The sequence below is a fragment of the Metopolophium dirhodum genome, chromosome 3 (assembly GCF_019925205.1).
Source record: "Metopolophium dirhodum isolate CAU chromosome 3, ASM1992520v1, whole genome shotgun sequence".
Classification (NCBI taxonomy): Eukaryota; Metazoa; Arthropoda; class Insecta; order Hemiptera; family Aphididae; genus Metopolophium; species Metopolophium dirhodum.
Window position 1 is genome coordinate 13,480,806 of NC_083562.1, and position 16,215 is coordinate 13,497,020.

The window sequence follows — 16,215 nt, forward strand, 5'->3', positions numbered from 1 at the left end:
TCCAATATTGTAAAAATGCCAACTTTATTAATATCAAATAAAAATGTATGTGGGTTTAAGTTAATTTTTTTTTAAATTACAATAAAAAAGGTGGGCAAATGAGTACCACTCTGCTGTACTTACTGTAGGTGTTGTGTGTGTCACTTCGATTACATGTGTTAAATTTGAATTCAATGATATAAAATGATTGTATTCAAAATACGATTATGATCAAAGAGTCTGTCATCCTATATTATAAATTATAATCATATTTTTATGATATGATCATATAATTATGATAATTTATATTTAAATATTTTTATATTAATATTAATATCTACTAATGGTATATGTTTTCTTTTAGGTTTGACAAATGTAAAAAAAATATTTAATATTAATAATAAACATACTTATATAAATAATAAAATTAAAGTATTAAATTATCTGAAATGAGTGTTTCACATTAAATTTCTAAATAATTTTAAAATGTATTAACATTACACGGAAAAAACTAAACAATTGTTTGTACTATAAAAGTAGTAGGATTGACTGTACATTATAATTGCTATAGGGATAGCTATAAGATTAATCAGATTTACTAAAATAGTATAGACAAGTTATTATAGCTATTCGAACTGAAATATGCTGTTTTAACTTTTTGAGTTACACCAAAAAACAAGATCTATTTTGTCAATAACTTTTTTCGCGTAGAAGTTCCCAAAAACTCAAATTTTTTTTTTTTCTAACGTTTTTAAAATTATACTTAAAATTGTAAGAACTTATTTAAAATGATTAATACGAGTATACACATACGATATAATGATCATATTAATACTTAATAATAATTAATTACAGCCCCTTAAAAAACTTAAAATCCTAAATTAATTCATAAAAAAGTTGAAACTTTAAATTTACTACCTATTATAATCGTGTATTAAAACAAAAATTATAAGTCATAAAATAAGAATTAAAAATTTAAATAATGAAGGAAAATAATATAACCTATTATTATATTCCTAATTAATACTAGTATGAAAATATGAATGTCAATTGGGATTGTACAAAATTAAAATATGCACCCAGGCGATAGAAGCCGAGCTTTTGGTTGTCATAGTAGCCAAAGACTGCGGGAGATGAGATAAAATTGATGGAAACGTGATATATATTAATATTTATAATACTACTTTACGTAGAATAGTACTTAGAATCAATGACGATACGTTCTATACAAAGTAATAATATGTTTGTTATAAATTATAATACTATACATTTTAATAATATATTTATATCAGTATTATCTATAACTTATAAGTGTTGTAGGGGAGCAAATTAGTGACCTAAGTGACTAAGCAATTACTGTGGGGTAATTTGAACCACCACTACGAATTAAAAATCATTATTACAATGAAAGTATTTTGGTTCTGTTATATTTGGTACAGTTGGTGTAAGTATATAATAGCCAAATCAGCAGCTGCAGTGCTCATAATAATGAGTTACGTACGTCAATTGTGTGTATACACGTTCATAATATCTGTACTGTCGTATTCTACAGTAATAATTTACAAATCATTTATACGGCATGTGAGCATATTGAGAACAACATTTTTGTAAAGCTAGTTATTATTACAGACCATGGCAATGAGACGAATATTCTGTGACCACAAAATTATTATTTGACCATTGTCATAAAACCCCACCTTCGCGAAGAGCGCAGAGGAAGTCTCTCTCTTTTGCCACTCGGTTAGATGTGTGTGTGTGTGTGTGTGTGTGTGTGTGCGATGGCCGTACACGTGCAAGCGATGATCTGGTCACGAAACTGTGTATTTTCGTTTCGTGTTAGTTTTATTTCAACAATAGGTTTCCGTGTATATTTATTGTTTTCCTTTTAATTTGGAGTAGTAACAATACCTTGCTATTTGTTTGAATCCGATCTGAAAACGATTACCTGACTACCCACCTCCTAATCTATTAAAAAGGGAAACAATAGTATTTTGGGTATATGTATTATTCTGTACAACAAATAGGTACCTACACATTACACATACCGAAATGTCTTCATTGTAATAATGAACACCGAGCCTCGTTGTTTGAGTGATGTTCCGAAGAGTCAAGTGTCCAGATAAATTCAATACGACAATAGATAGTAATGTCGCCATTGCAGTTGTATAGTTCTGCGTGTGGTGATGGGCGCCCGTCTAGATACGGGCCAGTGGTTCATCTTTGATCATAATATTATTATACGATGTACAATATCGTCGTCGATAAAGCAGTACGACACTACGACGTATCTCCAAAATATCGAAAATAAGTTATACGATTTGATCTAATAAGGGTCTCATCGACGATCGACCAACGCCCGAGCGCCCACGCGTGGAGAATGATCGGAGCTGTTCTCTCAGCCGGCTGTCACATGTTAATGTAAACAGGTAGGTAGTTAGAGGAATCATTAAACCTCACATTATATACTAGGTTATATATTATGATCTAAGCATAAAACTGATACATTATTGATAGATACTGGACTCTTATACTTGGTCATAAAAAGAGATTATAAAATAATTTCTAATAAACAATCTCTCATAATAATCCAACATTATGTTTGTATAATATTTTATGATTCCCCATTCCTTTGACTTAGAAGTATGGATAGTTGATGACACAGGTACCCACAGACCATATTTTTAAATTTCTGATATTTTTTGTACTACTTAAGGAGCGTCCTGTGGCGATCCAAACTTTTTTTTTTCAAATGAGAACACGAGGGGTGTACTTCAAATTATTTAGTGGATGATAAAATTCTAATGAGTAACTTCTGAGTAATTAAAATGTATATACCTACTAAGAATAATCTTTAAAAATGGTTTTATAAAAATATAAAATATATGCAATATTCGGTGTAGTATTTATTATACTTGGATAATTTTTACTATTTATTTATATTAATAGACCAATAAAAATTATATTAACCTTTTTAAATCGGCTGAGACCCCATATCTACTTAACCCATTTACCATTTACGCACTACCATTTACCATAAATATATTATCCATAACATACAAACTTATATAAATAAAAACTATTTGCATGAATTTTGATTTAGATAGGTAAGTACAATAAAATTCACTAAACAAAAAATCTACTTAGGTAGTAATTAAAAATTAAAAAGGGGGGTTCCTTTATGAGAAACAGAAATTTTTATTGTCACAGGATCATTCTTAAGAGGTACAAAAAATATCAAGGATCCGAAAATATAGTCTTCAAGTGTATTTAAAAATTCCGAAAACCATAATTTGAAGACATGCATATTTTAAACATACAAATAGGATAAGCATGCTTCAAAAATCAATCTGTATATTGATCCAGCTCAGTCTAGTTTCTAGTCAGAAACTCTATGTAGTATTACATACATATTTGGAATCAATTCATATAATTACATTCATCGCTGACTAGAGTTTATGTCCTATCCATTTCTTCATTATCTATGATTTATAACGACCCATAAGCACAGAATAAGTTAACTCATTTTAGCCAGCCGTTTTATGCTTATCAGAAAGTTGCTGACATACCTGTTTACTTTACCATGGACTGTCAAATATTATTAAAAATCCCTCCTCAATCGACGCGTACCCACTACGAGTCGTGTCCTAAACACGTGTGCCTCATAAAATAAAACGCATGTGTTCAACGTAGCCACAGCTGCTATTTACAAAATTTATTTCATGACAACTATAATATTCAGAGATACTTTAAAATTGAGGTCAATACTCCTGTTTAATGGCTCCTGTAGGTATTAGTATAAGTGTGTATGACATTTTTTAAGGTGCGTCGTCTTGGCACCCATAAATCGTCAAACCCCCGCTAATACATATCTCAATGTTTTGAACCCGATTTGTATCCATACCCTCCATAAAAAAATTTGCACCCCTATCCCTTTTACACAAAACCAAATCCCTCGTCTGGGTGCTATAAAAACGTCATCCTGGCACCCGGGACCACCTGGAGTCAACCGATCAATTCCGCACCGATCTCTATTATTTGTACCCAATTTGTACCCATTTGAACCCTCCCAAAAAATGTTTGTACCCCTCTCCCTTTTATGCAAAAACAAACCACCGTCCAGGTGCTGTAATTTATATATTGGAACTTAACTTTGATTTAATTTATTTCGAACTTAACTTTAATTTTTATTGAACTTCACTTTAATTTTACTGGAACTTAACTTTGATTCAATTTATTTGGAACTTAACTTTGATTTATTTGGAACTTAACTTTGACTTAATTGGAAATTAACTTTGATTTTGATTAACTTTGATTTATTTGGAACTAACTTTGATTTAATTGGAAATTAACTTTGATTTTGATTAACTTTGATTTATTTGGAACTAACTTTGATTTATTGGGAACTAACTTTGATTTATTGGGAACTAACTTTGATTTATTCGGAAATTAACTTTGATTTATATGGAACTTAACTTTGATTTATATGGAATTAACTTTGATTTATATGGAACTTAACTTTGATTTATTTGGAAATTAACTTTAATTTATTTAGAACTTAACTTTGATTTATTTGGAACTAACTTTGATTTATTCGGAACTAACTTTGATTTATTTGTCACTAACTTTGATTTATTCGGAACTTAACTTTGATTTATATGGAACTTAACTTTGATTTATTTGGAAATTAACTTTAATTTATTTAGAACTTAACTTTGATTTATTTGTCACTAACTTTGATTTATATGGAACTTAACTTTAGTTTATTTGGAACCTAACTTTTATTTAATTTATATGGAACTTAACTTTGATTTATTTAGAACTAACTTTGAATTTATTTGGAAATTAACTTTAATTTATTTAGAACTAGCTTTGATTTTTATTGAAATTCACTTTAATTTTACTGGAACTTAACTTTGATTCAATTTATTTGGAACTTAACTTTGATTTATTTGGAACTTAACTTTGACTTAATTGGAAATTAACTTTGATTTTGATTAACTTTGATTTATTTGGAACTAACTTTGATTTAATTGGAAATTAACTTTGATTTTGATTAACTTTGATTTATTTGGAACTAACTTTGATTTATTGGGAACTAACTTTGATTTATTCGGAAATTAACTTTGACTTAATTGGAAATTAACTTTGATTTTGATTAACTTTGATTTATTTGGAACTAACTTTGATTTATTCGGAACTAACTTTGATTTATTTGTCACTAACTTTGATTTATTTGGAACTTAACTTTGACTTAATTGGAAATTAACTTTGATTTTGATTAACTTTGATTTACTTGGAACTAACTTTGATTTTGATTAACTTTGATTTATTTGGAACTAACTTTGATTTATTGGGAACTAACTTTGATTTTACTGGAACTAACTTTGATTTATATGGAACTAACTTTGATTTATTTGGAACTTAACTTTGATTTATTTAGAACTAACTTTGAATTTATTTGGATCTAACTTTGATTTTTATTGAAATTCACTTTAATTTTACTGGAACTTAACTTTGATTCAATTTATATGGAATTTAACTTTGATTTATTTGGAACTAACTTTGATTTATATGGAACTAACTTTGATTTATTCGGAACTAACTTTGATTTATATGGAACTTAACTTAAGTTAATTATTATTTATATTTATTATTATACGTTGTGTGGTGTCTATCATTTTAATACAGTCCACTTTATAAACCAATATATTTAATATAATCTTTTTTAATAATCATACCATAATATTTTCATAACATTCTTCCAACGGTTTAGAAAGTGATGGAGATAATGAATGACAGTTATTGCGATTTGCGTTCAGTAATAAAAATAACACAATAATCAATACAAAATTAAAGTATACAACTATACAAGTAAATAGGTTTGCCAGAAACAACTTCTTAATCTGAGGAGTAAAAATTTTATTATATTTTTGTATCATTACTCATAAGTAATTTATTCACAATAAATATATATAACAATTAGTTTATACTCCGAAGCTGTTATGCAGTAGGTACCATTATAAATAATAGGTACGATGAGGTATCTATCATAATATTTAAACATTGTACAATACATTATTTATACATCAAATTTATAATTTCAATATCTTATTTATTAATTTTTTTAAATAAAGATTATAATAATAATGTACCTAATATATAATATTATAAAAATATATAATTTTAATATAAAATTGGATAGAGGTAGAAATTATGACTCAGGAGTTACGGGTGGCAAGACGAATTACATGAATATGTACATGATAGCCGATAGGTAGAACAAACTATTTGGACTTTCAAATATTTTTCAGGAACCAACGAAGACTTATTTGTAAACTAAATCAATCGATCACAGATTTTTTACTAATTCTTATACTAAGGAATACTAGGTAGGTATCTAGCAAAAAATGAACCAAAATAATAAAAAACTAATTTTGTATTTTAATAACAGGTTTCTTTATGTTATGTTTCCTTTGATACATATTTTGTATCAATTAAACGGCTTTTCAAATTATTATGAAACGGAGACATTGGTGTATATTAACATGGTGTATTCGATTCCACTTACATAACCTCCATATTCATGTGTTGACGTTAATGTTAATTTTGTTGCTCTCAAAACTATGTGTATCGTTTTATTTTGCTCAAGCTCATGATAGACAAAAAATAATAAAATAACTTAAACTAATGTTCATATTTGGTCAGCAGTTTTAGATAAAGTAGTTCTATACTTCTATGGAGTTTAATAAGCGATTGATGCTATATCAAAAACGTGATTTTGTATTAAAACTTGAGAATTGAACATTTTATTCAGTAAAATATAACAAAGTAATTTTGTCAAATAACAATATACTTATATACTCGTATACAATAGGAATATAATGTGATTACTACCATCGATGAGTTATTACATTTAGGTAAACCGAAAAACAATAATTTTGAAAAACACTAAGCACTGCGTATCCAATAAAGACGCTGTGTGCCAGTACGACGTCGTTACAACACTCGGACGGGGGATTTAGTTTTGCGTAAAAGGGAGAAGGGTACAAATTTTTTATGGAGGGTACAAATGGATGCAAATCGGGTACAAAACAATGAGATATTTTAGAGGGGTTTTAACGATGTATGGGTGCCAAGACGATGCACCTCATTTTTTATTGCATTTTCCATGTTTTCGCATGGGTGAGTGTTGAACTCAAATCCAATACGAATTTACGTATCTAAATGTCCAGAAAATAACGCGGGTGTGTGTGTGTGTGATGTGTTAGAGGTTTGGCACTCAAGGCGAGGTATGTCGACGAACTCTGTCCTTTAGTCATATTTGGATACCATATGTGTCTCTGCTAATATAGTAAACAAGTTATTTGGGTGAACAATAAACTGGTTTAGTGAAACCCACAGCACCGATAAATAATTGTAATAATATGTAGGTATGTGGGTGTGTGTATTGTACTATTGTATAGGTTGAACTAAATTCTAATTTTGCAGTTTTCCGTCATCTAAATTGACTTAATAATCATGGCAATAATTACAATGATTGGTGATTACAGCCGCAATTTTTTGATTCGTTGATACCTACGGCTCTTGTGACAAAACCATTTAAGTTTATACAATAATATCTTTATATGGTTTATATGATATGTACGCCATTTCCATTGATTTAAAAAATAGGTACGTAATTTAAATGGTTTTATTTTCGATGAATACAATTTGACCTTTATAGGTATATATAAGCTAAGGTTATTTTAAATTATAATCTAATATAATTTTATTATTATTGAATTATTATTACTTAAAATGTATACAAACATTATTAACCTCGTATATTGATAACTAATAAAACACGTCCCTTCGTCACCTGTCCGTTTAAAAACAGTTAAGAATATTAAACTTTATTTGTGCACTAACTAAAGCCTAAATGTACTAAATTAATTATCAGTATACGATTTCAGTACGTTTTATAATACATTCAAACTAGGTAATGAACAACAATTTAAACACAAGTTAAACATTTTTAATAATAAAAAAAACGGTGTGTTTGTGATATCGAAATAAAATTATATTGGGATTTGACTAAACACAATTTTCTAGTACAATACAAATCAAATCGCACGTATACAAGAGAAACAAGTTGTTCCCGAAATTTCGGGGCTGGTGAAAGGTAGGTATACCATTTTGAAAGCGACCACAATATTAAATCGCATGGCACACGACCCCAGCTGAAGCGTTAATTATTATAATACATACCTAATATTCTATTGTACACAATGACTGGTAGTGTGTCGTTATTATTATATTATGGTAATATACCGCACTGCATGCGAATGTCAAACCCATATTATATCAAATTCGTATCGGATCGAAGGAAATATAGCAGTTGGACAGGATAATGATAACGGGGTTCAAAGACATTTCTAATAGTATTATAATATTTGCGACAAACAAATACAAACAGTAGATATAATACTATTATCTAATAATAATACATCATTATTGCCCCGATAATATTATATTAAATATTAATATTTAATCCGATATAATTAGGTCCGTAGCAAATTGGACAGAATTATATTGTGACGTATCTCACTGTTTAACGATTGATTAAAATTAATCAAACGGTTTCAAACAACACCACGACTGCTGAAACGATGACGATCGCACTTTCACGGCGCACCGGATATGCTATCATATTTGCGTTGCTTTAATGTTGTCAACGCCTTAAAAACACAAGATCCACAATCGTTAACCTCTGATAGTTTTGATTTTACTTCGGCAATTTGCGGCAACGCGGATGTAAGTAATTGTTATAATAATTGAGATTAAGATAAACAATACATTTACGATGATAAAACAAATGTATTATTAAACAGTGAGGTGATATTATTATTTCAATGAATTACTATAATTTGGATTTTTAATTGTCTATAAGATAATACTGATTCCTATGAATATATTAACCAAAACCATAGTATATGGGTCTTATTAAAACATTTGTTATAACTATCCCAACAAAAACACCGTGTCAACTACGTGTAAAAACCTCGCTAAGAAAAAAAACCCTTCAAGTTAGAAAAGTTGTGATATCAAAAATGGGCTAAGTAATTTCTTAAATTCATTGGTATAGAAATTGCTTAACCAAAACCATAGTGTGGGTCGGTCTTATTCAGAAATTTGCTATAGTTATTATAATTAATATATTAATATACATCTAACGCTTATTTATTATTATCTATATAAGAAAAGAGCAATGGATAAATACTAGAGAGTAGAGTTACGAAAAATATAAATATATTATTAAGGTTTGAGATTGCAAACCGAGCGTACAAAAGTATATTAATTGGACATCCAGTCAATGAAGCAATCAATTTCACTGGGTGTGACATGGGTACATTATAATTTATTATCGGCGATATGTATTCTTTCAATGTAGATACGAATGCCGATTAGTGAAATGCAGTTCCGTTATAGTGGCGTAGAGCAAACTCCATCGACTACAATTTATTTAATATGCGATATCACATGGCTGCTGCAATATCGTATGTCACATTACAGGTGCAGAACGTCGTATATCATCGTTGGAGGTCGTCTCCTGTATAAAAAGCGTAAAAACACGTAAGCCACCATTATTTTCGTATCGTAATAATGTCATATAAAATATAAAAACATTTTCAAAATAATATATTACGCTTATTTACGCGTGACCATGATATTATTATATAGTTTTAGTAATTACAATTTGACGAGTCTGTTGGTAAAACAAGAGAGGAAGACCAGAAGTGACGGATAAATTGGGAACTTGTCAGAGCCAGTGTGATGGCTGCATTAAAATAATGTGTTGTTTATACGTATAGGTCAAACCAGAGCAACAATTTTAATCCACTATATGAACACGTCATAATGATTACACAAAAATCAGAAAACAGATAGGTTTCCAACGGTGGACGTGTTCTATAGAAAGTAATCATGGTTTACTATATTTTATGCAGTCCCGACAGTCCCGTACAATATTATAATCAAGAATTAAACATCAGATGGGTAATACAAATTTTGAAAAATAGAACAATCTTTTAATATTATATTATTAAATACCTAACAAAATAATTTGTTAAAACTTTTAACCGTCTCGTCGATTGAAAATTCATTCTTTCACAATATTATATTGTCTGTAAAATTAAAACATCTACACACTGAAACGTTTGAGGTTACGTTTGACACTGACGTGTACAACATTATAATAATTGTATACGAACTGCGTATTTGCTTAGCAAAGTAAATATTGTGAACATTTTGTGTTTTTATTTAACTAAAAGCGTACTGATGTTGTAAATACAAAACATTAATATATTTATTACAATATGTCGGGCCATCTTTTGAAATGTTTATACAACATAATATTTAAAATTATATATATATATATAAGGATAACGCCTAATGTATAACACAAAATTATTATATTTTATCTACAAGCTATGGTTATTTTTGAACTTTTAGCTCATACCATTTTTTTTTTATCTTAAATCTTCAGTAATAGTACAACACTGCATCGTAATACTCATCATTATTCATTATATATAGCAACGATTACTTATCTAATGAGTTTTCCGGTTTCTGTGCAAGCTATATATCGGTTCCACATCGATTTTTATAGCCAAACTCTAAAAAAAAAACGCAGAGGTTCTAACACTCTTACTAAATATCTCCAGAGCGTAACCGTTCACTCAAAATTAAGTGTTTTTTTTTTTTTTTTTTAGACATTTATATGTGCTAAACCCTAATAGCTGCTAATCGAAAACTCAGGAAATATATCTCCACGAAGTCGATGAGTATTGTAATAAACAGTTTTGGTCTTCATCGCCTCTCTGTATGAGGTAAAGTTAATTCCACCTTATGTTGTTGTATTTGTATTTTAAAAATCAAATAAATAATTAATTATATTTTTCAATGTCAACTGAATATTTAACAACACGTGCTGGGTTTATGAATATACTTAATTAATTATTTTAAAATATAGGTAATTTAAATAATATTATCGTTCGTTGAACATATACTGTTCTTTGTTTAGGTAACGTTATATCTTTGATTCCAAAAAAAAGGGAGGGTTCAGAATTTATTTTTTTTCTTATCCTGTAATACGATAATTGGCTCTGAGATTGCAGTATTTACATCTTTTTTCGGAGAGAAAATCTTAAAACAATCTAAGGAAGGTACAAATTTGTTTACAGATTATAGATCTACAAACCATAAAAAGTTAAATTAAACTTGAAAATATTTTACGACGTTGGGACAACCAAAGACATCTAAAACTAAGTAATGCAGCCTATTTAGAGTGTATAACAAACTATAATGCGCATTTTTCCTTAAGACGTGATAACAAGATGATATAATAATAGCTTTGTTCGTAAAAAAACATTGGCCTGTGAACGTATTACATTTAAAATAAAAATGGTTTCTAAAACTACAAAGACGTTGTAGTCGTATATTATAGTTTAATGTTAAAATTAATTTGTAGGTATACAATTTTTTTAAGAGCATAATATTATTTTTTACCTCCATGAGTGGTCTTAGGTTTTGTGTAGTTGAATAGTTATATTTTTGATCCCTTTTATTTGTTCATCAGTCATCACATAGATCTATTAATATGTTTTTCACAAAGTTAGGCATTAACTTGTAAAAAGTTAAGTTAAGTTAAAAAGTTAATAACTAGTCAATAACTAGTTAATTATTTTTGTTTTTAACTTGTTAACTTATTCAGTTAAAATTTTTATTGTTGTAATTTAACTGTTTTCATTGCCAATTAAATTAATTTTCTTTTCTAGTCATGCATAATTAACTAGACTGACTGATCATATATTTTCAAATTATATAATATAATAATCTATTTTTTTACACTATTTTAAACGCCTTGGTAAATGTTTGTGTAAGTATAACAAAATACTATGGCAGTTTATGACATAAAAATATTGTACCTTCAAAAAAATTAACTTTTTTTAACTGAGTTAAGTTAGTCTTATTTTCTGTCTTAACTTTAAACTTATCTAGTTAAAATTGTTTTTGTTAACCATTAACTTAATTGAAGGCAATTTAATTGAATTAACTTCACTTGCCACAGTTAATTATTTTCATTAACTGCCCACCCCGTTAGCTCTACTCCGCAGCTTAAAAATGTAAAAAGGAGATTCACTTATATCTATCGACATGTGTTGGCTTTGTAAGGCCCTTTATTATCTACTTATTTAGCGTATGTGACATTTTTAATGAGTACCTAAATTAAGTATAATGTATTACACTGCACATTATCAACCGTGACGGTCTAATGAACCCTTTCACAAAGGTAAGTACTAAGTATTAATAGTTTCAAACCGTAATGAATCTACGATACAATTATTATTCTAAATTATGTATATTGTATATTGTTATATTCTTTCCAAATCTCTTTTCGTATACGCAGAAATAAATCAAAGCAAACACCTTGTCAAACTTAAGTAGGTACGGCTACTAATGATATTATTATGGCGTATATATGTATATTACATTAATCAGGTGGGCCTTTGTAATGGAATATAACTACCATAAGAACTCTTGTAAAGTGTCGTCATTGGTTGGCTACTTTTCTCATGCGTTTTATGTCATAAATATATATATCTGCATACATACTTATATTTAATAAATAAATAAATTATAGATTGTTTGTTTTTAAAATAAAGTTAAAAAATAAATATTTAAATTAAAATTATACACGTTTTAAAATTTTCTTTTATAACTGATAAGTTATTCGGAATAACTTATTCTTGAAAATCTTCATCAAATGTTCGTGTACTAAATTATATCGCAATATATAACATAATATAATATGATAATGATTATTATCAATGTAAATATCTTTTGAAATATTATAATTTAGACAATTTTCAGCTGTAATATAACATGAATCCGAATGGCTATGGCTGCCAAAAGTAGTTTAATAATAAAAAAAAAAATGATTTTTGTATAAAATTTGTACCCGCCATTCTTAAACCAGTTGTCGCGAAAATCTCTGTGAATTATCATCCAAAAGTATACGACTAATTTGTACCACGACCATTTTCATACGACCAAATGGCAGACCAATTTACGTTAACTCGTAAAACCAATACATTTATCGCCCCACTCAGAATCTAGAATAGTTTTTATGGCTCGCGTTGGAAGGCAATTCAGCTCTTGCAACACAACATATTACATAATATACAATTATTTGAAAACTAAATGTTTATTCGTTTAATGATTTCAAATAAAAAGATATTTCTGGTGAAACGAGAAAAAAATTGTTCTTGGAAAAATGGACTCCCCATAAAAAAAAACTCTAACCGCGTCTCTGACACTCACATTTAGCGTGATTGCAGTTTTATCCCGTGTTATATTTTAACGGTCCGAACAAATTACGAGTATAGTGTTGTATACGGTGGTGATGAGGAGTGGCGAGGATGGTGATGAAATGTTTAATTTAATGTCTGTGCCTCCACCGCATATGATTTTTATATTTTACCATGATGCATATTACAATTTACCATTTACGGGATTATTATTTGTATTCACCATTGAATAATGTATTAATAAAAAATAAATACACATTTCAGCGTGCATGCTTGCAACCGTCTCAACACCCTATTTACCTTTTTTATACGTTTAGTCGAGCTGTATGACTGAAATATTATTTTATTTGTTATTATTATATAATATTATTAACAGGTTATTGTACATAGGTAAATGTAAGGATTACTACAAGTCACCACTGGATTGTAACTCCACCCCCTCCTATTTATAACTTAGAAAACGAGATTTTATTGCATAAATAATTATTTTTCAATACAAAGTTGTGATAGTTGTGTATGTTTACTTTAATTTTCGTTATTAACATTTTGTTAAACATCATGCCCTCCTCTCGAGGGCCTATAAAAAATTAAGTAGATATAGGTACATATTAATTTCACAAGATTGCTCTTTTAAAAATATAGATGGATGTTACTATCAGATGGTTTCAAACTTATGCTTATTACCCTTCGATACATTGCTTCGCGCAATGATGATATTAGTGCATTTTTGAAAAAAGAGCTTTGCTTTTGATTTTTTTTTTCAAGTATTATTTGGTGGGGTATTAATAAATTTTTATAGTGAACACTACATTAATTATGTTAATAGAACTCGTATAAATATTATTAAATAGTTGAAAAATGTCTTTAACTACCTATTTGATATTTTGTTATGGAACAATAAATACGCGTCTTGATTATTCCTATCATATTATTTTACTGTTTCACTAACACGGTATCATATTTTGCTAGCATTACACTAAAATTCCCTTTTTATGACACGATTTATCAAATTTTTCGGCGCATCAAAGAATATAGAAATACAAAAGAAAACCTTAACGATTGAGCATAAAAAATTATACAACGTTGTAATTTGCTACAATTTTTATTTACCTACCTATTTTATACAAAAAATCGGTATTAATTAAATAATTACAATAATACATAAATGGTATTCGTTAAAAAATAACACTATTTTATGGTCCTAACTAAGCTCCATCTCAAAAGATTATTTGTTTTTCGCATGTAAAAATTTACTTTGACTCTTTCCAATAAAATAATTTGTATATTATGTATAGGTACATTCCATAAAAATAATAATAATAAAAGTAAGACACGTTTAAAACTTTTTTTTAACGCACTGACGCATGTGAAGAATCAGCCATTAAAGGTGAGCAAACATTCATTAAATAAATTGAATTATTTTTTTTAGGGAACAGTTATGTTGAGCAACTATGATGTTCTCACTCCACAATAATAATCTTAAAAAAAAAAAGTCATTGAAAATGTTATATTAGGTATTTATTAGGTTTTGTAAATAACTTTATATATTATCAATTGACAATTGTTAAATTTGCCAAAAATAAAATACTATAACAACAATAAGTTAGATGACTTCGCCAGGAAAACTTTGTAATAAAAATAAAAAGAAACAGTTACATGTCTTAAAACTTTAATGCCCATTCTAAATGTTTGCCCAGTGCTATAAATGTTTAAAACTTCGCGTTTATAACGGTCAGTATCACGGACAAGAATTAATATTTATTGCTTTATTGCGGAACTAATTTATTAATCGATAACATAGTCGATAAAGATGGGCTCAGCTCACGGCTGACGGCTCGTGTTTCGTGTAAGCTCGGCATCATAATAATTATTGATGTAATAATACGTGAAAATAATTTTGGTCGGTGAATGAGGCAACATCACATAAAATATTCCATGCTTTATATCGTGTTGCTAAAAAGGTATATCAAGGTTCAATTATGTTTTTTCGCATTCGCTAATATCCTCGAGCTATTAGATTTAACATAATATGCACATTTCACACACACATACACAAAATGTGACATGTACCAACTCAAATCAGTATGAGGTTGAAACAACGTACATATAACTGCACACGCCATTATATATTTATTCACATAAATGTGAACCTTTCAATATAACAATCCCAGACTCACGTATTGGCTGGAACGAGTAGAAAATTAGTGAGCATATTGATTTTGTATTTAAATCACAGAGTCCTTAAAACTTTTGGGGGTGAGAGGTTAGGGTCAAATTTAAGGTTTTTTGAAAAAGTTTTATTTTTAATTTCCTAGTGTACGACGATAGAGTTGTAGGTACTCAGAGTTTCATTGCATTCGACCAAGTGGTACTTACTATCTCTCTCTATTTCAGTTGAAGGGGAATAATATGAAATCGACGTCAAATTATTAACTACTTTTGCACCCTTAGAACTTTGGTCGGGATGAACGTAGAATATTATTCGTTCTTGTCTCATTGTACAGGGTTTTGCATACAAATTAGGGGTCATTGCAAATTAAAAATATCCGTAGTTATATTCCATCTATCCCACCCGCTACAAAATATGCCATACAACCTAATTTAGTACCTATAGTGATGAGTACAATAAACAGTATACGGTGGACCCGCCGGCATAATATACGTACGTGCCGATAACGTTTCGTTGTGGTGGGCACACTTTGTTTTTTTGCTCGGATCGACTATAGTCCACTTGATTATTAATTTATCATTACACTTACTAATTATTACTTAAACTGGATCATAAACATTCAATTCTCCAACATACATCAAAACCATTTTCAAATAATATCACTTTGGTGCGTTTCATTTAGTTTTTCAATTATGTCGTTTGATATATATATATATA